General features: G+C 42.4%; 1 long non-coding RNA gene across 1 annotated transcript in view; it reads left to right on the top strand.

Moving 5' to 3' along the window:
* LOC103102270 (uncharacterized) overlaps positions 1 to 25,054 on the top strand; it is a 51,260-nt gene that overhangs the window by 23,218 nt on the left and 2,988 nt on the right. Inside the window, exons 3-5 of the long non-coding RNA XR_008915845.1 lie at positions 23,028 to 23,130; positions 23,362 to 23,457; positions 24,407 to 24,529. This is a non-coding gene — a long non-coding RNA (uncharacterized LOC103102270). The remainder of the gene's footprint in view (positions 1 to 23,027; positions 23,131 to 23,361; positions 23,458 to 24,406; positions 24,530 to 25,054) is intronic.

Consider the following 25,054-nt stretch of genomic DNA (forward strand, 5'->3'; position numbering starts at 1 on the left):
GACAAGATATAGAACTGCTCTGGAACTTAGTTGCCTCTTATATAAAGTATGTATATTTTTAAAATGGGGCAACTAGGTGCTGCAGTGAATAAAATGCTGGACCAGAATGGGGAGACTTCTTCCCAAGTTCAAATCTAGTCTTAGATTCTTATTAGCTCAGTGACTCTGGCCAAGTCACTTAATCCTGTCCTGGATAACCTCCAAGGTCCCTTCTAGTTTTATGATCCCTTGGAGGTGTGACCACCTTAAGAAAAGGTCTCAATTCTGCTACTTTGCAGAAAAGGGAAGGTGGATTTTCCCCCTCTCCATTTCTGTCCTAAACAGAAGGCTCTCTAAACAATCTGTTCTCCTTTCCTTATTCCTCTCCCCTTAGGGAATGTTCCTTTAGGGCTCTGGGGGCATGCTGGTGGGAGATGAATAACTAAGCAGATACCTGAAGGCTTGCCTTGGTGAGGCACCTGATTTCTGGAGACCATATGAAGCTGGCTGCTTTTTATTTTCCCTCTGTATGAAGCTAATGGAATTTGCAATTGATTAACCTCCAATCTGGATTAATGATTCAACCTGGGATTAGGGCTGGCAGATCCCTGGCTTCTTGTACTTCTTAAGTGAGAAAGACAGCAACAAGTCTGCTCTCCTTCCCACCCCAGCACCCCTGGAGAAAGAGTCCAGAGAAGTGGGGAAAGGCTACAGAACCATGCAAGGGCATTGCATGGCTGGCCTAAAGAGAAAAAGAAATTCAATCTTTAGACTCTGTAGTTCAAGAATAAAATTCCTGGAGTGAGGGTCAGAGGGAGGGAGGAGGAAAAGGGCAGGGGAAAATATCCCTAGGAAAGGAATGCAAGTCAATTCAATCAAATATTTATTATTAAGAACCTATTGCATGCAATGCACTGTCTTAGGTAAGACCTTGAAGGTAGAACCAAAACAATTCCTGCCCTCCAGTTTACATGGGGAGTGGTGCTGGTAACTCAGTGTACTCAAGTCAGTAAACCCAAATAAATACAAAAGAACCTCTAGAGGGAGAGAGGGCTTCTAACTGGGGGAAAAGCAGAAAGGAATTCTGGGATTCTAAGAAGTGATTAAGTAGGAAGACATTCTCGCTATGGCAAAGGCAGGGAGGTGGGAAATCTCCCATAGGGCACAGCAAACTAGACTGGAATTGAGAGTTTATGAAGGGCAGAATTGGGAAATAAGACTGGCAAGGTAGTGGACGACAGAGTGTGGAGAGCTTTAGATGATGGACTGAAGAACTGACAAATATTAGAGGCAATAGAGAGCCACTGATGATTTTTGAAAAGGTGAAAAGGACAGTCAGTGAGTGGACATTCATGAAGAGCTCACTATTTTCCAGGCATTGCACTAAGGTGCCCAGTCCTAGTTGGACTTGGGTTCAAATCCCACTATTTGGGGGATCTTGGACAAGTCACTTCAATTCCCTGGGCCTCAGACTCCCCATCTGAAAAATGAGGGGTTTGGAAGAGATGGTTTGATTTTATAGATCGTTTAGCTTCTGTCATAGTTTCTTCATTTATAAAATGAAGCTGTTGGTCTAGGTGGCCTGTGAGCTCTCTTCCAGCCTGGAAACAACACATCCTATAATTTTATGTCTTAAGCAAACCACTTAAACTTTCCTGGCCCTCAGTACCCTCATTCCTAATAGGAGGGGAGTTAGAGTGGATGATCTCTGAGGGCTTTGAGCTTTGGGTCCCCTCTACAACCAAACTGTCCTTGCTTAGAGATCTCTTTCTTCAAGAGAAATTTACACACCTCATATCTTCTGCAGAGCCTCCATCCTTTCTCAAGTTCTTCAGGGGGCAAAAAAGAGCTCCTTCCTTCCTTCCTTCCTTCCTTCCTTCCTTCCTTCCTTCCTTCCTTCCTTCCTTCCTTCCTTCCTTCCTTCCTTCCTTCCTTCCTTCCTTCCTTCCTTCCTTCCTTCCTTCCTTCCTTCCTTCCCTCCTTCCCTCCTTCCCTCCTTCCCTCCTTCCCTCCTTCCCTCCTTCCCTCCCTCCCTTCCCTGCCACCTCATCCCTGGTGCCTCGGGATCCTGGCTGGCTCTGGAGGCTGCTTCCTTCCTTCCTGCAGCATCATTCCCAGCAGCCAGTTCCTGGGTCTGGGAGTGAGGGACTCTGCGGCCGCCGGTCTGGGTGCTTCCTCATTGTTCCAGGGAGCTCGGACTGGAAAGGTTGCTGTGCTACTTTCTGAGGCGAAGCCTCCGCATATGGTATATTTAGTGCATGAAATGTGGCAGTTGGATTCCTTGTGTGTTTTTAAAAAATTGTCACATAAACAAATAATTCGAGCATATTTCTCCTTAGTGGATTTGTTTCTATTTTGCAAATTGTTTCAGGCATCAATAAACAGGATCACACAAATGTGCATGCAACTGCAAAACTCATTTAGTTTAGCAAGTGTTTCGCACATCCTCACTGCTTCAACAATGCTACTTTCAAGTCATGTCAACAGAGCTCCGTCTCTGCCTCATGACTAATACAGTGTTACTAAAACCCCCTCCCTGCCTTCTCGGTGAGGAGTGGGACCGACCTTGCCCTTCCCTACCACCTGGTTTCTAATTAAAATCCAGTTGGGGAAGAGGCTCCCCTCCCCCCCCCCCCCCCAACATGGAACCGGCCCAGGCGCACACAAGGGTTATTGTGAGCCCCTGACAGAAATCCAGGACGAGGGATTATAATTCGGGCCGGGAGGAGAACTCGCATTGTAGTGATTGTTGGGGAAAGAGACAAAGCGGAAGCCTTGGTGGAGGCCAATTAAGAAGCCGTCTCTGAACGCTATCGCTCTAGTGAATGCCGGGATGCCTTCGTCATGATTTCCTTTCATTAGGGATGATGAACTAAATAATTTCCCAGCCATTCTGGAACACACGCCCGCTCTCCCAACGTCCACTAGTGGATTGGCTGCGTCTGTGCTCCCGGCACGACTGGGGAAAGTGAAAACCCGAGGCCTCTCCGTTTGGGGCCAGGCGAGATGAGCATCCGCCATTTGGGCTGGGGATTGGGAAACGCTCAGCGCCGGCGGGCGAGACAATACCAGTTATTCACTCAATTATCGGGAGCCAGAAAAGGCGAGTGGTAACAACATATGCCGTATATGTGACCCGTGCCGTTTAGCTTAAAGGCAAAATAATGGGAAGTCAGCAATGCGCATGGAGTTTCAGCAGCAACATACGTATCCATACACTGCCTTTCTCCCTCCATATGCTACCCCGTGGCTGGAATTCGAATACTGTAGATCACACCTTTCACTCAAGGATGCCCAGCCCCTCTCCGAAGGGAACACAGACCCTCGCAGCAGCGAGGAGAAGCAGGTGGCGAGGACTATTAGGACAGCCTTTACCAAGGGTGTCAGCGAACAATCGCGGATTCCAGTTGGCTGGGCGGAAGGGTCCACCACACCTTATGAACAGGGATCTGCTTCTTTCCTGGAAGTATGCGTTCATCTCACCTCGGGCTAATACAAGGGAGGGGGAGCTAGAAGATTGTTGCCCCCCCTCCCCCGCTAGTTTTTATAGCTCTTTGCCTTGGGAGCACCCAGCTTGAATTTTTAGGAAAGGACCGCTGGCCTAATTTAATTACTTGGTGACCTTGGGCAAGTCACTTGACATCTGGGTGCCATTTCTTCACCTGTAAAATGAGGATAATCATCATCACAGAACTGCTGTGAGAAAAGGGCTGGGGACATTTCCTTTGGTATAATTCATCTTCTGGCCAGTCTTTATTTGTTGTTGACTCAGTCATGTCTGACTCTTCACCACCAATTTGGGTTTTCTTAACAAAGATACTGGGGGAAGAAGCTGGGTGGCTCAGTGGATTGAGAGCCTGACCTAAAGAGCGGAGGTCCTGGGTTCAAATATGGACTCAGGCACTTCCTAGCTGTGTGACCCTGGCCAAGTCACTTAACTCCCATTGCCTGGCCCTTACCACTTTTCTGCTTTGGAACTGATACACAGTATTGATTCTAAGATGGAAAGTAAGGGTTAAAAAAAAAAAACAAACCCAACCACATTGAGGAAAATACTAGAGTGGTTTGCCATTACCTTCTTGGGCTTATTTTATGGATGAGGAAATGAAGGCAAACAGGGTAAAGTCACTTGCCCAGTAAGCCCCCCTCTTCCCCCCTCTTCTATTAAACTCTTACAAACTTAAGCACTGAGGAAGAGAAGAGAGGGGTAGAGATTCCTAAGTTGGAGCCCTTTTATTCCTTCACTCAGGAAACTAATTGGGCCAGGAGGCAAAGTAGATAGATACTCCTCCTAGAGTCAGAAAGACTAGTTCAAGTTCTAGTTCTAGTTCAAGTCCAGATTCAGTTGTGTTAACTTGGGCAACTTACTCCATCTCAGTTTCCTCACCTGTAAAATGGGGATAATAATAGCACCGCTTTGCATACTTGTGAGGATCAGAAGGGATAATATTTGCATAGTGTATAGCACATAGTAGGTGCTTAATAAATTTAGCAATTGTGGTTGTTAAAGTGACATAGTTGTAAAGCATTTTGCAACCTTAAATCATTATACACACACACACACACACACACACACACTTATAAATGCTCTCCATTATTGCTTATTAAGTGGATAGTGTATACAGAGTATTCTAGTAGGGTCTGGGGGAGATAGGAATATAGATTATACTTGGTTTCTGCATTTGAAGTGCTTAAAACCTAGAAAGAGGCAAATGGGATATGACATACACATAGTGAATGAAGGATCAGCTTTGAAGTTGAGGAGATCTGGGTTCAAGTCCTCCCTCTGACACACAGTGCCTATGTGATGACTATGGGCAGATACACTTCATTTGGCATCTGCTTCCCTGCCTGGTTTCAACTCCAGGCAACAAGATATTCCTTCCAGGACGAGTTCATCATGTCACCTTCCACAGTTCCTCTCTGACTGGAAGACCAGAGGGCAGAGTACCAAACTCCTCCTCATGCCTTCCTTTAAAGAGTGCAGAAACCAGACTCTCAGACCCCACTCCATTTTCTCTGCTGCTCTGCATGATTTGAACTCCATGGGACAAGATGCTTCCTGGTGTCCCTCCCCTCCATCTCTTTCTTGCCTCCTTTTGGTGTGTTATCTCTCCCTTTAGATTGTAAGCACCTTGAGGACAAGAACTTTCTCTTTTTTATTAATTATGTCTTCAGTGCTTATGCCGACCATATAGTAGTAGATGCTTAATACATGTTTAGTGGATTGGATTGGATTGTCTTAGCTCTAGGGTCCTAGGCAAAGCATGATTCTGACAAAGGAATTGATTTGCATTGGTGAAGGGACTTTCTGTTCTGGGAACTTCCCAGATCAATGAAATTTCTAATGGGGGTCCAGACCCCACCTTTCCACATACAAATAGAATTAATGCCTAATGGGAATACATGCTATCATATGAGAGTGAGAGCATATTCAGGTGAAGGTATAAAGGAAAACTTCATGAAGGAGGTGACATTTGTTTGGGGCCTTCAAGAACAGGTATAATAAGAATAAGGATAAATTAGGGTAGTGGTGAGTAATCCTAGGCAATCACATGAAAATTGGCAAATGGGGGTATGTTTGGTTGATTTTGTGCAATTCAATGGGCATATAGATTATGGCAGGAATAGTGTGAGATGAATTTAGACAAGTCAGTTGGAGCTGGATTTGGGGTGGGGTGGAGGGGCTTGAATGCCAACAAAAGAATTCCAGGTTTTGTTTGGTAGGCACTGGGAAGCTATGGATGGCCTTTGAGGAGGAAACTGGCCTGATCAGGAGCTCAACATTCAAACCTACTCAAAAGAGACTTGAGATAGGGAGAGTGGTTAGGAAGATTGTATTACCAAGAAGAGAATGTAGACAGCTTAGGTTTGAAAATATTCAATAGTAATCTGTTTCAGGTGTGGGAGGTTAGATTCTGATAACTTCCCAGGTTTTTAATCTCACTGAAATTCAGAGGGTTTCTCAGGAGTTCAGGTCGAGATTAACTTTATACTCAGGTGCTAAATTCTAGCCCAAGCATGACTGGATGGAAATTGTAAATATTCTAGAAAACTAATGCCAGACTTCTAATCTCCTAAATCAGTGAGTGGCCTTTGAACTTGAGCCTCTTCTTTGGAAATAATGGATGCTTCAAGGGGAGTTGAGGAAGTCTTCCAGCATTTTGGGTAGAGCCAAGGTGGAAAATTTATAAGAGGACAATGAATGGGCAAGTATGGTTTTATGTATCACTGGAGAGTATGTTCCATCAATAAGATCACAGGGCCATTGAAGAGGCAAGGTGAGATTGGACAATATCAGAGACAAGTGCCTTTTTTTTGATTGGATCTTGCTTCTTGTTTCTCTGAAAGAAGATAAGCTCTTGGAAGGCATGGCCTTTTTTTTTTTTTTTTCAATTTTGCTGTTCCATCTCCACTGCCTACCTACCTAGCATAATGCCTTGCATTTGATAGGTGCTTCATAAATGCCCATTCAATGACTGATCAGTTGTCATTTACGGCAACATTTCTCAATTTGATGAAATAGCTCCTCTGAAGTACAATCTGAAGAATGTGTGAATATACTTCCAGTAGGGTGGCACAGTGGATAGAGTGCTGGACATAGATTCAGAAAGATGACATTTTAAATCTTGCTCCAGACACTTAGCCTTGTGATCTAATGGGACTCATTCACTTCTCTTAACCTCAGTTTCCTTAGATATACAATGAAGATAATTGTACCTACCTTATAGTGTTTTTGCAGAGATTAAATTAATAATGTATGTAAAACGTTTTGTTGATGCTGAAGTGTAATATAAATGCTTCATATTTCTATTATCATCCAGTTCTTTAAATGCTACATGTTTTTTTTTTTAAACCCTCACCTTCCATCTTGGAGTCAATACTGTGTATTGGCTCCAAGGCAGAAGAGTGGTAAGGGCTAGGCAATGGGGGTCAAGTGACTTGCCCAGGGTCACACAGCTGGGAAGTGTCTGAGGCCAGATTTGAACCTAGGACCTCCCGTCTCTAGGGCTAGCTCTCAATCCACTGAGCTACCCAGCTGCCCCCTATGCTACATGTTTTAATTGCTTTTTTATCAATAAAAATCTGCTGCCTTTCTTCTATCTCCCCCATTCCCCAAACTCCATTGAGAAAGAAAAAACAAAACAAAATGCCTTTTATAAATAGATGCAGTCAAACAAAACAAATTCTCACATTGGTCATATCCAGAAAAATATGCCTCAATCTGCATTTTGAGATTTTACATTTCTATCCTGAGGTATTATGTTTGTTCCTCTGGAATTGTGGTTGGTCATTGTGCTGGTGAGAGTTCCCAAGTCTTTCAAAGTTGTCTTTGTAATATTATTATTATTTTATAAATTATTCATCTTGTTCTGCGCACTTCACTTTGAATCAGTTCATATAAATCTTTTCAGGCTCCTCTAAAACCATTCCCTTCATAACATTTTACAGCCTAATGGAATTTCATCATGTTCATGCACCATAAGTCATTCACCATTACCTAATTGATAGGAACCCCCTCCATTTCAATTTTTTTGTCATGGTAAACTATTATAAACTGAACATTTTAGTCTTTGATTTCTCTATGGGTATATGGGTATAATCCAAGTAGTGTATATATGAGTTATAGGGTGTGTACATTTTAATATATTTGGAGCATAGTTCCAAAGTTCTTTTTAGAGTCATTGGACCAGTTCTCAGATTAATTAATAGTTCATTAATGTATTTGTTTTCCTCCTTCCTCTTCAGTATTTGCTATTTCCTTCCTTCCTTCCTTCCTCCCTCCCTTCCTCCCTCCCTTCCTTCCTTCCTCCCTCCCTTCCTTCCTTCCTCCCTCCCTTCCTTCCTTCCTCCCTCCCTTCCTTCCTTCCTCCCTCCCTTCCTTCCTTCCTCCCTTCCTCCCTCCCTTCCTTCTTCCCTCCCTCCCTCCCTTCCTTCCTTCCTTCCTTCCTTCCTTCCTTCCTTCCTTCCTTCCTTCCTTCCTTCCTTCCTTCCTTCCTTCCTTCCTTCCTTCCTTCCTTCCTTCCTTCCTTCCTTCCTTTCTTTCTTTCTTTCTTTCTTTCTTTCTTTCTTTCTTTCTTTCTTTCTTTCTCTTTCTTTCTTTCTTTCTTTCTTTCTTTCTTTCTTTCTTTCTTTCTTTCTTTCTTTCTTTCTTCTTCTTTCTTCTTTCTTTCTTTCTTCTTCTTCCTTCCTTCCTTCCTTCCTTCCTTCCTTCCTTCCTTCCTTCCTTCCTTCCTTCCTCCTTCCTTCCTTCCTTCCTTCCTTCCTTCCTTCCTTCCTTCCTTCCTTCCTTCCTTCCTTCCTTCCCTCCTTCCTTCCTTCCTTCCTTCCCTCCTTCCTTCCTTCCTGAAATCTGTCAATCTCATGGGAATGAGGTGCTAACTTGGAGTTGTTTTAATTTTCATTCCTTTAATCAATTTAGAGCATTAAAAATAGCTATTGCTAGCTGGGATTCCTTCCTCTGAAAACTGTGTGCTCATATCCTTTACACATTTATCAGTAGAGAAATGGTTTTTATTCTTTTCAATTTGATTCCATTACCCACATATCTTGGAAATGAGACATTTATCAATTCAATATATTTTCACATTAGTAATAAGATCATTGATACTAGCAATTAGTAATAATAAGGAGACAGTATGGCATGGTGGGAAGTGAGCTAGTCTTGTAATCAGCCAGAGTATGATACAAAATCCTGCCTCTGATGTATACTAGTGTTACGACTATGGACAAATCCTTTAATCTCTCTGGGGTTTAGGCTCTTCTCTACAACTTATCTCATAGAACCACTATGGCACAGGGTGTATGGAATTGTACTTGGAGTCAACCAGACCTGGGTTCAAATCCTATTTTTGTATTTATTAACTATAGGGACTATGGCTATACCATGTTTCTTTGAGCTCGGTTTCCTCATCTGTTGAGTGAGGGGACTGTACTCAATCTGAAATTAGAAAGATTCTCTGAACAATTTACTTCCAGACTTTTCCGTTGGCCTTCAGCCAGAAATGTTAAGGTAGCCTTGCCCTAGCCTCTCTTCTGGCACGGGAAAATGGGCAGTGTGGAAGGGAGATGGGGGAACAGAAGAGCTGGGATGATATCTTTGCTCTTGAGACATTCAAAATTCAAGCTTCCCTATTATGAAATAGACCCGACTAGTCAGTGTTCCAAGAGCATGGTCGGAACCTCTGTTGAGCCTATGAGCTCCGCTTCCGAAGAGCCGGGGGAAGCAGGGAAAGGCCGCTGGAGCAGAGGAATATGAGTCGGCTTGCTTGATAAGATAGTGATAGAATGCAATACGATAAAGGATGTCTGGCCCGGAACGGCAGCGAACTCCCTGCACCAGGAGCCGTCTGACACAGGCCAAAAGCAACATGAGAGAATGCGGAGGGTAGTCATGCACAGACAGCAATGAGCCTGAGCCGGGTGCAAGAAGGAGCTTGGAGGGAGAGAGGGGGTGGCGTAAGGCGACAGCAAGGAGCTCCGTTACCTTGTCAACTTTCCAAGTGGGATGCTGATCTCCTTACTAAGGGTGAGCCACGAGCATTCTCCCCACTGAGCGCAGGCAAAGGGGATCTAGCCTTCTTCTCTGCTGCTTATCTCCAATGTATCTTGTCTATCTCTCACACGTACAGGGCTATGCGCCTGTTGTCTACCCCAAGTTGACTAGGAGCTCTTGAGGGCAAAGACTATCTTTTGCCTCTTTGTATCCTCAGGGCTTTAGCACAATGTGGAGGGCATAGTAGGTGCTTCATAAATGGTTACTGACTAACAGGGAATATTGGACAGATCTCCCATTTAGAGAATCAGAGACAGGTCCAGGAGGAGAGTTGGCTCGCTTAAAGCCATAAGCTAATAAATGGTGGATCTGAGACTTAATGGGTGAGCTCCAACTTCCCAGGACTTTCTGCCCCAAGCTTTCTTTCCTCCTTTCATCTATTAGAAAGATGCCATCCAGCCATCCCTCTAGCTAGGTTGGGAAAGGGGGAAAACTCTGTATTTCCCAAGTAGGATGGTTCTTTTTAGAGAAGGGCTAAAAATGATAGATAGCTTTGTTCATTTTTGAGAAGAGAAAGAATTTGAAGACCTATTGACAGTCTTAGCTCACTTGACCAAGTTAGAGCTTTTAAGACTTTTGCCTGGATTTCTCCCTTTGTATTTATTATGTCCTCGCAGTAGGCTTATTTGTGTCCCTGGTTCCCCCCCCCCCCCCCATTAGACTATACACTCCTAGAGGGCAGGGGACTGATTTTCTTCCTTCCTTCCTTCCTTCCTTCCTTCCTTCCTTCCTTCCTTCCTTCCTTCCTTCCTTCCTTCCTTCCTTCCTTCCTTCCTTCTTCCTTCCTCCTTCCTTCCTTCCTTCCTTCCTTCCTTCCTTCCTTCTTCCATAGTGCTGAGCTAAATGACTCATACAGGCTAAACATTTAATCAACCTTGCTGAATACAGTGAAGTTGGACTCTATAGACTGGAGAAAGGAATTTGAGAGAGGCAGATTTCAGTCTTTCTAACTGATTGAACTGCTTAGAAAGGGCAAGATGGCCCCCATCGTGGGCTGTGAGCTCCTTGTTCCTGGAGATGTTCAAGCAGAGGCTGGTGGTCACTGGTGTAAGGCCTTGGGAGACACCATGGAATCGTGGGAAGGATGTGGAGTGAGAAGATTAGGGTTCCAATCCTGCCTTGGGCTTCTTACTCATGGGACCTAAGACAAGTCTTTTCCTTTCATGGACTGTAGTATCTTCATGTATAAGATGAGAGGGTTGGATGAGATGGACTGTGAGGTCTTTTCTATCACTAAATCTATGATTCTAGGGTCTCCGTTTCTGTATCTGTAAAGTGGCAACAATATTTCTCTAAGACTATGAGTTGTGAAGCACATAGAAGAGTGCCTGGCCTAGAGTAGACACTTTATGAAACTTATTTCCTTTCCTTTTCCCCTCGATTGAAGGGGTTCCTTCACTGGATGCATTTCCTATATCAATGAAATTGTGGTATTGAATTTAAAGTATATGTCTATGTCTATGTGTGTATATTCATATATAGAAACAGATATATGTGTATGTATACCCAGGCATGCACACACAATATATATATATGCATACATGTGAGCATAATACATGCACATGTGGTATACATGTAATATGTATATATCTACACATGTTGTTCAGTTTATTTCTGTCATATCTGTCTTGTTGTGGCTCCATTTGGAACATTTCTGGCAAAGACACTGGAGTGGTTGAACATTTTCTTCTCCAGATCATTTTACAGATGAGGAAACTGAGGCAGATAGGTTACATGACTTTCCCAGTGTCACACAGCTAGTATGTGTCTGAGGCCAGATTTGAATTTACTTCTTCCTGATTCCAGGCCTGGCCCTTTACACACTGGGCCACCCAGTTGCCCTATTCCAACATATATACATATATGTAACTTGAACTTGGTCTGCATTAAGGGAAACATAACTTGCAGATTTAAAGAGGGGCTGGGTCTGCTATTTTCTGTTCTGGTCAGTTCCCCCTTGGAGGATCATGTTCTCTTGTTGTCATCATGGTTGATAAGCTGCAGACAATCCAGCGGAGGGCAGCCAGATTGGTGAAAGTCTTAAGTCTGTGGGTTGCAACTTCTGGTTGGAAAAAACCTGGGATATTTAGCCTGGAGAAGACTAAAAGAAGGGACAGAAATCTTCTGCTTGACCATAGGAGGCAAAATCAGCAAAAGATAGATGCAGCTGTAGATAGATGGCTTTTGGTATGTCAGAAAAAAACCTTATTAACAATGAGCTCTATCCCAAAATGGAATGGGTCTGGTCAGACCTAAAGGGTGAATCTATCCAGATCACCCTCAGGACTCAAGCTCCAGAGGAGAGAGGTAATAAACATTTGTTAAGCACCTACTACATACTAAGCACTATTTTACAAATATTTTCTTGTTTGATCTTTCAAAGAAAGCTGGTAGTACAGGCTCTTATTGTCCCTATTTTATATTTGGGAAAACTGAGGCCAACAGAGGTGAAGTAACTTGCCTAGAATCACACAATTAATCAGCGTCTGAGACTTGACTTGAATTCAGATCTCCCTGGGTACAAGCCCAGTGCTCTATCTACTATGGCATCCATTTGTCTCTAGGCTGGAGTGTTCCCTTCTAAAAGCTCCTCATAACCTACACAATCTCTTAAATCCTCTCTTGGGGATTGAAAGCCTCTCCTAACCTGTCTTGCCTTCCAGTCTTTTCACACTTTACTCCTGACTAAGTACTCTTCAGTCCAGTGACACTGGCCCCCTGGCTATTCCTTGAACAGGACACTCCATCTCCAGAGTCTGGCCATTTTCTCTGGCATCCCCCATGCCTGGAACTCTCTCCATCTCCTTCCTGCCTTTCCGGACTTCCATTAAGTCTCAACTAAAATCCCTCCTTCAGGAAATCTTTCAGAATCCTCCTTAATTCATGTGCCTTCTCTCTGTTGATTACTTCTACTTTACTTGTCATTGGCTTTTTGGTGCATAAATGTTTGCTTGTTGACTCCCCCATTATGCTATGAGCTTCTCACACAGAGGGGCTGTCTTTTGGCTTTCTCTGTATTCCTCTCACTTAACACGGTGCCTGGCACATAGTAGGCACTTATTAAATCATTAATAACTGGTGGGCTGACCTGGGGAGTTGGTGGATTGTCCCCCAACTGGAGGTCTTCAAGCAGCATCTGAGTGGCTACTCGTTGGATATGATGTAGAGGAGATTCTTTGTGCTGGTGTGAATTGGACTCCATGTCCCCTGAGGGTCCATTTGGCCCCGAGATTCTGCTCTCCTATCATTCTGTTGTGGTCACTATTCTCTCCCCCTTTCCCCATCCCACACCTAAATTGGGTTCCATGCTACTCTCCTGAAATGCTTCTTCCTCAAGGCTCTCTTTGATGTTCACTTTAACCTGGTTTTATTTGGGAAATAATAGGAAGAGTGTGGTTTATTTGACTTCATACATTCCCCCAGGGTGACTTTCATTTATGTAATTATAAATGTGCAATGTATATATATATATATACATATATATATATATATATGCACAGACATATATAAGCCCCCATCCCCTTTTGGACAGTACCTATACTTTCATCTGTATAGGGAGGCTCTACTGAATAAATTACAAAGTGCCTGGTACATATTTCAGTCATGAACATACAACTCTGGGTGATCCCAATTGGGGTTTTCTTGGCAAAGATAATAGAGCGCTTTGGTATTTCCTTCTCCAGCTCATTTTATAGGTGAGGAAACTGAGGCCACCAGTGAAGGGGCTGGATTGAACTCAAGTCTTCTCAACTCTGGTGTTCTATCCACTTTGCCACCTAGTCTCCCTTTTGGTACATAGTAGGTACCTAATAAATGCTTACTGACTTGGTTCTACCAGTACAAGTCAGTATCTTCTCCACATCTTTAGCTTTAGAGAGTTGCCAGGGGGTCACATAGATTGTATCCACTTGACCGCTCTTGCCTGTCCTTATTCCCATAGATAGCATGGCATGGTGAATCACAGGGTCATGGTAGAAAATACTTTCTAAACCTGAAAATATTGGGGGGCTGTGATTTGATGAAATTCGTACAGCTTCCTAGCTTGTGAGATGGCCAAAACAAGGTCTTTGGGGATTTCAGGGCTCAACTAGATATATAGATAAAGAAAACACCAATTAAATGATTTTCTCTGTGAGAAGCATGGTGCCAAGCCCTGGGCATCCAAATAAAAAAGCGACTAGTCCCTGGCCTCAAGGAGCTAACATTCTTACTGAGGGAGGCTATCAGGGATAGAGGTGGTTTGGGATGGAAACAGTTAGGATGAGATGTGAAGGTTTGGCTCTAGGCAAGAGAAGACAAATATATATATATATATATATATATATATATATATATATATATATATATATATATATAATATACACACCCATTTTATAGAGGAGGGACTGAGGTATAAAGAGATTAAATAACTGTCACAGTCATATGGCTAATATTGTGTCAGAGGGAGGATGTGAACCCAGGGTTTCCTTTACTACTTGTCCTCTTCTTAACTACTGAATTTGAAAGTTCCTTGAGGTTGGCAACTGCATAATAGTGATCTTTCATCACCTTGAGGAATCAATTAACAATCAATTAACAGGTATTGAAAAAGTGTCTGCTGTGTTCTCTCAGCACTGTTATGGGCTCTGGGGATAAAATACAAAAGTGAAGAAGTCCTTGCTGTCATGGAACTTACATTCTATTGGAGAGAAATGACATATACACAATTAAGTCAATATAGAATATATGGCAAAATAACTGTGTGTATATGTGTACATGTTTGCACATGTGCATAGGAGATTCTAACACTTGGGGAACCCATGTATGGTCTATCATAGAAGTCCCTCTTAAATTGACCCAATCTAATCCAATAAAGATTTATTAAGCATCCACTATGTGCCCAGGAAGCTGGGTATTCCAAGAAATAGAGGTGAAAATGCCTTGGGGGCTTGAGGAAGGAAAATCTAAATGAGCACATATATGGGAAATGATTGAGTCTCTTGTTGAGCCTGATCTAGGAGCATATTGACCCTTCTGGTTGAAACACTGAAGCGTAAGATGAACAGTTCAGATCAGCTGCCAGTCCAGTGAAGACATTGTGCATCGTAAAAAGCCAATCCAGTTGAACGGCAGGGAAACTTAGAGTAAATTTTGTGAGTTCTAGGTTGGATGTTCTGAATTTGAGGTACCTATAGGACATCCAGTCTGAGATGTCTAAGAGACATTTGGTGAAGTGCGCTGAGGATTAGGAGACACTCTGGCTAGATATCTAGGTCTGGGAGTTATCTTCATAGAGGTGGAAAACCCATGGAAGAAGATGAGGTCACTAAGAGAAAATATTTTGAGAAAACAGGAAAGATGCTTGGAGTTAACATAGGGTTAGGAGTTGTCTGATGAGCCAGCAAAGAATAAACTAGGGTTTTCTATGGCATAAGAGATTTAACTTCTGTATTCTTATTATGGATTATTTGCACTTAAGAAAGGATTACAAAGAAAGGACAATGCATAGTTTAAAGCAATGAGTCTCTGAGAGAATTCTGGCCACTGTGGCATTTGGGTTGGTGAAAATTGGGTTGGGTTTCCTCCCAGCATGATGGGATGACATGGAGATTTTCCCAGTGATCCTCAGATCGAAGCACAGATCCTAATAATCAAATGTTATAAAGGAAAAACCAAGCTTTAGTTTAATTCTTTTCTAACCCAGTAGAGTAGGAACATCTCCCTGGCAAGCAGGCATACCAATACTAGTAATCATTTTTTATATAGAAGTTAGACTTTTGTCAAATCTAGTCCTACGTAGCATAATCGTGAGTCCAAAAGTAAGTTAAGAAAGCCTCTGGAGCAGGCAAAAGAGTGGTCACAAAGCCCATCACTCTGTGTGAGAATTATGGGGTCTCTTTCCCAACCTCCATCAATCATCCTGAAAATTGCATGTAAAGACTGCAGATTTGAAGTGAGAAGTGATTTCTAAAAGCAGACAGAGAGTGTATGAGGGCGTATTAAAGAACAGAGAGAGAAACCATCAAAACATGGGGATCTTGGAACATTTAGAGTAGGAACAAAAATCTAAAAGCACTCTAATAGACTTTTAAAATACTTTTTGATTTTAAGGAAATTAGGGAATGAAAGAAGAAAGAGAAGAAGCATTTGTTAAGATCTTACCATGTTCTGGGAGCCAGATGGTAGAGGGGATAGAGTTCCAGATCTGGAGTCAGGAAAACCTGAGTTCAAATCTGGCTTCAGACACTTAACTAGTTGTATGACTCTGGACAACTCACTTAACCCTGCTGGCTTCAGTTTCCTCTTCAAAAAAATGAACAGGAGAAGGAAATGGCACACCACTCTAGTGTCTTTGCCAAGAAAACTCGAAATGGGGTCAGGAGGAGTCAGACAGGAATGACACAACTGAACAACAGCTAGGCACTTTACAAGAATAATCTCATTTTATTCCCATAACAATCCTGTGAGTTAATGATATTATTATCCCCATTTTATAGTTGATGAGACTGAGGCAGATTGTTGAGATAACCTTTTTATCACAACAGATTGCAGTTAGTTGACTTGCTCAGAGTCACATAGCTAGTAAATCTGGCTAGATTTGAACTAAGGTCTTCCTGACTCCAGGCTCAGTATACTCCATGCACTGTGGCATCACCTATCAGCCTAATTGGACATCATATAGGTGGGTGAAACAGGATGAGAACCCAGCTCCCCTGATTCTTCCCCCAGAGATCTTACTATGACAACGAACAAAGGCTACTTTTCTGCCATTACCTAGATCCCTGAAAGTCCTGAAGAAGTAGAGGGTGCAGTGACAGAAAAACGGAAAATTCTAATACTAGAAGCCACTGCTAATTACACACCAAGCAGAAATTCAATAAGTCCAACAAACACTTATTAAGCACCTACTATGTGTCAGAACTAGAGATGACTTCATCCTCTACCAAGATATATGCCTTTCATAGCACACCTACCTGGGTTTACTAAGTGACCTTCATAGATGATCTGACCACACATTTGCCTCACTCAGTGTGTAAGCCCCAGTAACCCAATTTGGCCACCATATGTGTTATGGCTAATGGGGACAGAACACTGGATTTTGAGATGAGAAATCTTGCATTAAATCCTGCCCCAGACACTTACTAGCTACACCATCCTGGAAAAGTCATTTAACTGACACCAGCCTCAGTTTCTGCATCTGTTAAATGGGGATACCAATAGCACCTGCCTTATAAGGTAGTTGTAAGGGTCACACGAGATAATAAAGAAAAGAAACACTTTCAATTGGAGCTATTGTTAGTGAATTTGTACTTTTCTAATGAAGAATTCTGTCCAAGCTGTATAGCCCTTGAAGCCAATTTTAAGTGGCTTCGACTATGGAGAGGACCAGAAGGACATTATTGTAACCCTGGCTTATTTAGTCTTTTTCTAGTGCATTGAACCCAGAGTGGGGTGGGATGGAGGAGCTTTATAGTGAGATAATAGTATGATACATCTGTATGTCAAAAAACTAGAATTTCACTGGTGGAAAAATCCCTTCACCTAGGCTGATTTCAACCTGTTGACAATTTCTCCTCTTAGAGAGACTTGTATGATTCATGCATCAGAGACTGGATTTGAACTCAGATCTTCCTGATTCCAATGTAGACTCTGAAGAGAAAGCACAATTCCATTTTGTAAGAACTGGCCTGACAGTTTCTTCTGCAGGTACCATCTCTGCGAAGTCCTACTGGGAAGGGGTTTCTTTTTTATTTTTCTGGAGGAAGGGGACAAAAAAATTCCAGAAACAGTAAAATTCCTGACATCCTTAAATGCTGAACCCAGGGACTGCATCTTAGGTGAGCGCTCCATCCCAGTTCTCCAGTTATAATGCCCATCCCTCTCCCCCAAGTTATTTTGCATATGATTTCTACATACACCATCCCCCCATAGAATCATTTCCCCCTAGTAGTTTCTTGGGAGCAGGGAATTTTTTTTGTTTCTATTTCCAGTGCCCAGTTTAATGAGTAACCCATTGGAAAGAAGGATAAGGATAGGATCTGGACTTGCCATTTCACTGAACTTCTAGATGAGGAAACTTCTTCCAAAACAAAGCAGTACCTCTTCCGTGACTTATGTTCTTGTTGTTTTGTCAAGTTAGTCATGTTTGACTCTTTGTGGCCCTGTTTGGGGTTTTCTTGGAAGAGATACTGGAGGGATTTGCCATTTCCTTCTGCAGCTCATTTTACAGATGAGTAAACTGAGGCAAACAGGATTAAATGATCTTCCCAGAGTCATATAGCTAGTAAGTGTCTGAGGCTGAATTAGAATTCAAGTTCTCCTGACTCCAGACCTGGTGCTCTGTACGTTGGACCACCCACTTACAGTCTTAGAAATGGTCTACAACCTTGAGAGTTAAGGGACATGCCCATTGTCACATAGACAGTACATTTCAGAATGAAGCCTGAAACCCTTCAAAGCCAGCTCTCTGTCGTCTAACCAATTATTGCCTCTCTGGTTGGCATCTAGTGGGGGCTTCATAAATGCTTGTTGACTGATTCCATCCTATCCAATGTGCATTTATAGGCAAATTAATAAATGGTCATTGATTTGCCCCAAACCTATTAGATTATAAGCTCCCTGAAGGCAGGCTCTGGAACTTGCCATTTTCCCCTTTGTGTATTGGATTGAATTGAAAGGTCATCCAAATTGTCCATGAGAATGGTGGCCCTTGAATTCTGACCTTTTTCACCTAGGAATTTCTTCTTCCATTTGTAAGGATTTTTCTCCTTCTCCAAAGACTAATTCAGGAAAATGGTGCCCTTTCTTTGACATGGAAAGGAATCAAATTGCTATGTGCAGGCACTTTTCTTATTGGAAAGACACTCATGCAATGATGGGGAAATATTTTGAACTGCCATGGAGAGTGCCTATTGAAGAGAGGTGACTGTGATTCCAGACATAGTCTGCAGACAACTTACTTTTCCTGCTCATTCAAAATACTTTCTGCCCTATTCCTGGCTGGGAAACCTAATCAGAAGATCAGGTGGGCATTCCACTTTGGCCATATTCTCTGGGCAAAATGTCAAGATTCCTAGACTCACATCACATATTAGGTATTTTGATATAGCCAACAGAGGCCAACCAACTGGGTCTGAGGCCACTTATTCATTTTCCTGGCTGTGTGATGTCCTCAAGACTCATTTTCCCCATTCGTAAATTGGGAATAATTGAATTTGTATTACCCATATCTCATTGGTTTGATAAAATCACAAGACTACACATCTCAGTCTTGAAAAGTCTTATGGGTCATATTGTCCAGTCCCCACTCCCCATTTTATAGATGAGGAAACTGAGGCTCAGAGAAGTAACTTGCCCAAGGTCATATAAAATTCATGTGGATGCAAACCCAGGTTCTTTGACCTCCTCCCCCTTCCCCTTGTATATAAGACGATCTAAAAACGGCAGCTTTAAGCTTTTTCTTTACTTTGCAAAGATGGGGAGTTTATGGAAATGGGGACATATGATTGATGGAGTGAACGGTTTTGCCCAACTTCTTTTTTCCTTCTTTCTTTTCTTTTTGCTGAAGAGGATTTTGGGGGTGAGAGGGAGGGAGATATATTTGAGAAAACTTTGAAAGACTGAAGAACTCTGAATAATGCAATGATTCCAGAAGATTGATGATGAAGAAGGCTATCCACCCCCGGTCAGAGAGATGATGAACTTCAAATGCAAAAATAAGACATATTTCTGGACTTGGTCAATGTGGGAATTTATTTTGCTTGATTATACAGTTGTTATGAAAGGTTTATTATTGTTATTATTATTATTTTGTCCTGGGGGCCAGGGATGGAGAATGAGACAGAGATAAAAAAAATGCTTGTTAATTTAAGAAAGTAATTTTAAAATTGTATTGATATGTAATCTTAAGAGAAATTTAAAATAATTTAAAATAAAATACCATAGAACAGTAATAAAAAAATCAAAGGAAAGGAAAGCAAAACCAAAGTATATCAATACAAATTTGAAAAATATGGAAATGTGAATTTTTCCTCTTCTGATAGAAAGGGAGAGCTATCCCTTGGCAAAACTGTGAGGCTGGCAAAACCAAAGCATGTCTTTGGCATCTCTAGCTTAACCACTCCATAAACACTCTTCTCCCCAACTTGTGCTATCCAATGCTGCCACCCCTACCCCAAAGCCCCCCACGCCATCTTTATCACTACAGTATCTCTTCAAGTTTGCAAAGCACTTTGCAAACATCTCACTTTATCTTCCCAAGAACCCTGGTAGGATGTTGTTATTATTATTTACATTTTATATCTGAGAAAACTGAGGCAGGCAGCTGTTAAGGGCCTTTCCCAGTCTCATTCAACTAGTCAGTGCCTGAGGCTGGATTTGAACTTGGGTCTTCTTAACTCCAAGCTGAGCTCTCTGTGCATTATAGTTGCCTATAATAATAAGTAACATTTACATAATGCTAAAGTTTGATCCTCACAACAATCCTGGGTAAAAGATTTTTTTTTAAAATTAGCTCCATTTACAGATGAGGACATTGAGGCAGAACTGGCTTGTCCAGAATCACTGAATTCATCTTCCTGGTTCCAGGTTCTCTGCTCTATCCTCTATGACATCTGATTCGCTCATGCATATTCCTTTTCCCCTTTCTGTTTTTCTTTTAGTAAAAAAAAAATTAAACCATTATCATCTCTCTTAGAATTGATACTAAGAATTGATTCCAAGGCAGAAGAGCAGTAAAGGCTAGGCAATTGGGGTGAAGTGACTTGCCCAGGGTCACACAGCTAGGAAGTGTCTGAGGCTGGATTTCAACCTAAGATCTCCTTTCCCAGGTATGGCTCTCTATTCACTGAGATACTTAGATGCCCCTGTTATTTCTTTATTAAAACCTAATCTTAAGATAGGATATTTTATCTGTTTTTAAGGAGAATTTTCACTAAAACCTCATCAAAGGTTCTAAAACTTGAAGGCAGCTCTCCCTGTGCAATGAAAGCCTTTTTTTTTTTAAAGCCTCACCTTCCCTCTTGGAATCAATACTATGTATTGGTTCCAAGACAGAAGAGCAATAAGGGCTAGGCAATGGGGGTGAAGTGACTTGCCCAGGGTCACCCAGCTGGGAAGTGTCTGAGGCCAGATTTCAACCCAGGACCTCCCATCTCTAGACCTGGCTCTCAATCCACTGAGCTACCCAGCTGCCCTCTAATGAAAGCCTTTCAGTTAGGAGAATGGGTTCTATGTCTCTCTGTCTCTGTTTCTGTCTCTCTCTCACCTCTCTCTCTCTCTGTCTTTCCCTCCCCCCCCTCTCCTCTCTCTGTCTCTCTCATCTCTGTCTCTCTCTCTCTCTGTCCCCCTCCCTCCCTCTCTCTCTGTCTCTGTCTCTCTCTCTTTCTCTCTCTGTCTCTCTATTTCCCTCTGTCTATCTCTCCCTCTCTCTCTGTCACTGTCTCTCTGTCTCTGTCTCTGTCTTTCTCTGTCTCTGTCTCTGTCTCTCTCTGTCTCTGTCTCTATGTCTTTCTCTCTGTCTCTCTCTCCTCTCTCTGTCTCTCTCCTCTCTGTCTCTCTCTCTCTCTCTGTCTCCCTCCCTCCTTTCCTCTCTGTCTCTTTCTCTTTCGCTCTCTTTCTCTCTCTCTCTGCCTCCCTCCCTCTCTCTCTGTCTCTGTCTCTCTCTCTTTCTCTTTTGCTCTCTTTCTCTCTGTCTCTCTATCTCTCCCTCTCTCCATCTCTCTGTCTATGTCTCTCCCTCTCTCTCTCTCTGTCTGTCTCTCATCTCTCTCTCTGCCTCTCTCATCTCTCTCTCTTTCTCTCTCTGTCTCTCTATTTCCCTCTGTCTATCTCTCCCTCTCTCTCTGTCACTGTCTCTCTGTCTCTGTCTCTCTGTCTCTGTCTCTCTCTGTCTCTCTGTCTCTCTGTCTCTGTCTCTCTCTGTCTCTCTCTGTCTCTCTCTGTCTCTCTCTCTGTCTCTCTCTCTGTCTCTCTCTCTGTCTCTCTCTCTGTCTCTCTCTCTCTCTCTCTCTTTCTCTCTCTCTCTCTCTCTGTCTCTCTCTCTGTCTCTCTCTCTCTCTCTCTCTCTCTCTCTCTCTCTCTCTCTCTCTCTCTCTCTCTCTCTCTCTCTCTCTTCAGGCCACCATGCTACTCTTCTGGGTGGGAAGGCAGGCTCTCTCTTCCTTGCCTACCTAAGTCCAATTTCTGACCTGCAGGTTGGAGTGAATCAGACTCCTGATTGGTGGTCCCAATTATCATCCATTCGCTAAACCAGAGGGTAATCTTGAGCATGAATCAAGGGCCACAAAGGAAGAGAGGATTATTAGTAATAAAAATCTGTATGCCATGTGGCATCTCCCACAATCCACTAAAGGGCCCCGGCAGAGCCAGCTTGTTAAGTTTACAGTCGGCACTTGTCTGGAAAATAGATGTTTACATGGAGCAAGTGTCCTGAATTCCATCCCGTAATAACTCAACTTATATTCTGCACGGAGGCTTCTCTCAGAGCAGAGCTGCCTTCCTGTTGGACTAAACCTTCAGTTAGCAATTTTGGAGTCTGGTCATTGGGTCAAGGGGGCACCCGAGGCATCGGCACCGACTCGCCCAAATTTTACATTCAGAAGCCTGTGTTTGGGGAAGAACAGAACTTCCATGGCATAATCCATTCAAGACGGCGAAACATTTGCTAAGTGTACACAGAGCAGCATATGGAGAATCTCCCTGATATTTGGCCCACTAGGAAGGGTGTACATGTGCATGGTGGATTAGAGTCATCATCGAGCTCTTCAGAACCCTCCATATTTTGATTAAAACTGGTTTTTTAATACAACTAATCGCATCCTTTGAAACACACACTCGCCTTCTGTTCCCAGGCTCTATTTCAGCACCCTTCCTAAGTAGGGCAGATCCTGGTCTCTGCCTGCATCAATGACCTCTCCTGGGCTGGCCAAAGTCATATTCTTGTGCCTTTGATTGGAGATGATCACCTGTGGCATGAGGGGGAAGGAAGGGTCTTAATCCCGCAAAGGGGATCCTCTTGAAGGGATGAATTTGCTATTTCAGTTGCAAGGAAGCTGATTTTGTAAAGAGTGCAGAATGGTAGTCCTGATGACTCAAAAGGGCATATCATCAATTAGTATCTGTATGACTGGGTAAGTCATTCTAAGCCTCAGTTTCCCCATCTGTAAAATGAAGGCTTAAAAAGAAGATTGGACTATGTGGTTTCTTGAGGTCCTTCTCCCCCAACTCTAAAGAGTCCTTGGACCAGGTAACCTTTAAGGTCCTCTGAAGTTTATATATATATATATATATATATATATATATATATATATATATATATATATATATATATATATATATTTTTTTTTTTTTTTAATAGAGCAATGTAGGAGGCAGGGGACTTGAATAGGATTCTAGATTTTATTCTGACACTACTTTTTGTAGAAGTTTTTTACTTTTTCTCAGTCTGTAAAAACATGATCCTTTCTTGCTCTCACAATACCCACCGATGATAATGATCCCTTTTGTCTCATAGGAAAAAGGCTTCTTTAAAAAATTGTGGGAAGGGGCAGCTAGGTGATTCAGTGAGAGCCAGACCTAAAGAAGGAGGTCATCAGGTCCTAGCTGTGTGACCCTGGGTAAGTCACTTAACCTCCAGTATCCAGCCCTTAACTGCTCTTCTGCCTTGGAAACAATACACAGTATTGATTCCTAGACAGAAGATAAGCGTTAAATTTTTTTTTTAATTTAAAAAAATTGATTTTTTTCTCTTTCTTACCTCACCATAATATCCTATATACACCTCTCTTTCCTCCTCTCCTATGACAAATAGTGAATTCTGTTTTTTTTTTTTGTTTTGTTTTTGACAGGAAAAAAACAACAATATAACAGATTGGTACATTGAGAAAGTTTGAAAATGTGCAATGCGTAACTTATATCTGTGGACTTCCTCCCTCTGCCAAAGGGTAAGTTGTTTTTCTCATATCTCTCCATTTGAATCCAATACTTATTTGTGTTTTTTTAGCCCTTACCTTCTGTCTTAGAATCAATACTAAGTATTGGTTTTCAAGGCAGAAGAGTGGTCAGGGCTAGGCAACAGGGGTAAAGTGACTTGCCCAGGGTCACACAGCTAGGAAGTTTCTGAGGCCAGATTTAAACTCAGGACCTTCCCATCTCTAGGACTGGCTCTCTATCCACTGAGCCACCTCACTGCCTCAGACATTTAGTTTTGAATTTGCCATTGTTCTAGGTAAACGACTTCTCAAGATTATGTACAGGTCTGCTCTTTGCCATCTTTGTCCAAAGGACAAACATCAATTCCTGCTCTTACTCAGCACTTCTCCTGTCTGTATCTGGAGTGCTCTCCTTCCTCATATTTTCCTCCAGCCTTCCCTAGCTTCCTTCAAGTCCCAGATAAAATCCCTGCCTCCTACAAGAAGCCCTTCTCATCCCCCTTAGTCCTAGTGCCTTACCTCTGCTGATTATCTCCCAATTATCTCAATCCATAACAGATTTGGCCATAATCTTTCTTCTGTTGTCTCCCTCATTAGACTGTGAACTTCTTGAAGTCATCGACTGCCTTTTGCCTTTCTTTATATTCCCAAGCTTTAGTTCAGTTGATTGGCACATAGTAGGTGCTTAATAATTGATTACAGGGGTACAGCTAGGTGTCTCAATGGATAAAGGGCCAAGACTGGAGATGGGAGGTCCTGGGTTCAAATCTAGATTCAGATACTTTTTAGCTGTGTGACCCTGGGCAAGTCACTTAATTGCCATTGCTTAGTCCTTATTATTCTTCTGTCTTGGAAGTTATACTTAGTATTGATTCTAAGGCAGAAGGTAAAAGTTTAAAAAAAATAATCACTGATTACTGAATGAACACTAATTGCTGTTTCTCCTTTCAATTGATCCCAGCATCAAGGATTCCAGAAGGAGAACCTGGATTGTAAATCATGGATCTAGAATCAGATGAAGCCTCAGAAATCATCTGGTCCAACCTTATCACTTTCCACAAGAGGAAACAGGGATTCCAAGAAGGTGCTGCTCATTGTCACACATTCAGAGTTAGAGGGGCCTGGCTTGGAGCAGCTCAGGGAGGAAAACCCCTCTCAGTTCACAGAACAGGAAACTGAGGCAAGGAGAAATTAGATGCTTTTTTTTCAGTGTCATGCCGATAGTAAGTAGAGGAAATGAGGAGGGATTTGAACTCAGGTTTTCCTGACTCCAAGACCAATAGCCTATCCATTATTCCATGCTACCTCAATTTATCACATCAAATATTTCTGAACTCCTTACTACATGCAAGACAAAAGAGAGACAGATGGACAGAAATACGGACAGGTAGACACAGAGAACAGGGAGACAGACATGTAGAGACAAAGAGACAGAGACATTCAGAGAGACACAGAGGTAAAGAGAGACAGACAAATGGAGACAAAAAGATGGAGAGAGAAATATAAAGAGCGACAGACAGAGAGATGAAAAGAAATATGGAGAGAGACAAAGACACACAGGTAGAGAGATGGAGAGAGAGACAGAGACAGACAGACATAGAGCCAGATG

This window comes from Monodelphis domestica, chromosome 2 (assembly GCF_027887165.1).
Source record: "Monodelphis domestica isolate mMonDom1 chromosome 2, mMonDom1.pri, whole genome shotgun sequence".
In the NCBI taxonomy this organism is placed as follows: Eukaryota; Metazoa; Chordata; class Mammalia; order Didelphimorphia; family Didelphidae; genus Monodelphis; species Monodelphis domestica.